This window comes from Mus musculus, chromosome 7, assembly GCF_000001635.26.
Source record: "Mus musculus strain C57BL/6J chromosome 7, GRCm38.p6 C57BL/6J".
Classification (NCBI taxonomy): domain Eukaryota; kingdom Metazoa; phylum Chordata; class Mammalia; order Rodentia; family Muridae; genus Mus; species Mus musculus.
In genome coordinates, this window is record NC_000073.6 from 16,806,747 (window position 1) to 16,809,266 (window position 2,520).

Sequence of the window (2,520 nt, forward strand, 5' to 3'; positions counted from 1 at the left end):
GGCTGTTAGACTTCCTGGAAAATTCAGAGGCAGAGTCTCACGGAAGACCTGTTCACGAAGGAGGGGTTCGTCAACGGGGAGCGAAGATCAATAGTATTTTCACCTGCAAGGCGAAAGGTATTAAAATGTAGAAATAATATCTCTTCTGGCTGGTAGTCAATTGGTAAAATGGTAAATTTACATATTCTTTATAAATTTACTGGGGACGGGCATGTATGCTTCAACTCAGCTTGTCAGGCTCCGCAGCACATGTTTTTACCCCCTGAGCCATCTTGCTGGCCCTATTATTGTGTGGGGAAGGGTTTGCTCAGTTGTGACCTCAGGGTATCCCTCAATAGTTCCTTTTACCTTATTCTTTTGTTTGTTTGTTTGTTTTGTTTTCCAAGATAGGATTTCTCTGTGTAGCTCTGGCTGTCCTGGAGTTCTCTCTGTCGACCAGGCTGACTTCGAGTTCACAGATATCTGCCTGTCTCTGCCTCCCTTGTGCTGGGAATAAAGGCGTGCACCACCACTGCCCAACTTTTGTCTTGAAAACAATTTTGTTGTTGTTGTTGTTTTGGTTTTTCGAGACAGGGTTTCTCTGTGTAGCTCTGGCTGTCCTGGAACTCACTCTGTAGACCAGGCTGGCCTCGAACTCAGAAACCCGCCTGCCTCTGCCTCCCAAGTGCTGGGATTAAATGCATGCGCCGTCACTGCCCGGCAAAATATTGTTATTTTAAGATATTTAAAGGACTTCCCCCTCTCCTTTTCTTGAGACAGGGTCTCCTTGTGTAGCCCCGGCTAACCTGAAACTAGCTCTGTAGACCAGGCTGACCTTGAACTCAAAGGGATCCTCCTGCCTCTGCCTCCTGAGTGCTTTAGGAGGTTTGCCTGTGTGTATTTTCTGATGCTTTTGGAAACCAGAAAAGACATTAATTAGCTGCCGGGCTGTGGTGGCGCACGCCTTTAATCCCAGTACTTGGGAGGCAGAGGCAGGCAGATTTCTGTGTTCGAGGCCACCCTGGTCTACAGAGTGAGTTCCAGGAAACCCGGTCTCAAACAAACAAACAAACAACCCCCCCCCCCCAAGACATTAATTAGATCCCTTGGAACTACGGTTGGTGATGGTTCTGAGACACCGTGTGGGTTGCAGGAACGGGACCTGAGTCTTCTGCAAGAGCAGCTTGTCTGTCTTTCTCTGAGCCCCTTGTAAGGTCACCTGGGTGCTGGGTTGGAACTCAAGTCTCATGCTTCAACAGTATCCTAGGTCGGTCTCTATTGCTGTGATAAAAAACCCAGGACCAAACGCAATCTGGGGATGAGGGGGCTTATTCCTTGCAACTCTCAGGTCACTGTCACTAAGGAAGTAAGTGTAGGAATAAAGAGGCGGGAACGGAAGCTGAAGCCCTGGAGGATGCCCCATTGGCTTGCTCCGCTTGCTTTCTTACCAAACCCAGACCACCACCTGGGGGCGCCATTTAGAGTGGGCTAGGTCCTCTCACCAATCGATTAACCAAGAAAATGCTCCCGGACTTTCCTACAGGCCACTCTGATTTTTCTCAACCAAGGGTCCTTTTCCGAGAAGACCCTAGCCTGTGTCAAGCTGACAAATTAACCAGCAGTTAGCACTTTCCCCATTGGGACTACCCCCTCCTCCTTTTCTTGAGACAGGGTTTCCCGGTGTAGCCCCCACTATCCTGAAACTCATCTGGAGACCAGGCTGACCTCAAACTCACAGAGATCCTCCTGCTTCTGCCTCCCGAGTGCTAGGATTAAAGATATACGCCACTAAACCTGGACCAATAGTATGGTTTTCTTGAGACCCTTGTAGCCCAGGCCGGCTTAGAATTCTCCATGAAGTTGAGTCTTGAACTGCTCCTCCTGCTGTCACCTCTCAAGTGCTGAGGCTGAGCATAGACCACCACTCCTGGTGGTTTTGTTTAGTTTGGTTGAGACATCTGGCTGTGTCGAAGGCTGGCCTTAACAGCCTGGGCTGGAGATAATGCGGCCTCAGTCAGCTGCAGTTAAATAGCTGGGATCACAGATGGATACAGCTGTGCCTGGCTTCCTGCGCTGCTGTAATCGTTAGCTATTATTATTTTGTGGTACAAGTGACCAAGCCTAAGCCCTGTGCAGGCTAGAAAAACCCGAGGCCTACATCCCTGTTCCTGTGCTTTAAAAATAAATAAAAAGCCGGGACAAGGGCGTGGTGGCACAGACCTGTAACCCTAGCGCCAGGGAGACTGAGGAGGGAGGGCTATGACTTGCAGGCTCGCCTAGGATTTGCAGCAAGGACAGAGGTTGGGTCAAGGACCACCAATAAAAATCCTCCTCCTCCTTTGGACCAGATATTGTGGTGCACACTTGTAATCCCAGCGCTCCACAGGCAGAGACAGGAGGACCGTAAGTTTGAAGCCAGTTTGGCCTAGAAAGTTAGACACCTGCCTTAAACTCCTGCTCCTCATGGGGTGCAGGGTGGGTGTGGGGAGATTCAGGGAGTGTGTGGAACAAGCTGTAGAATGAAGCAAGGAAACAAACGGC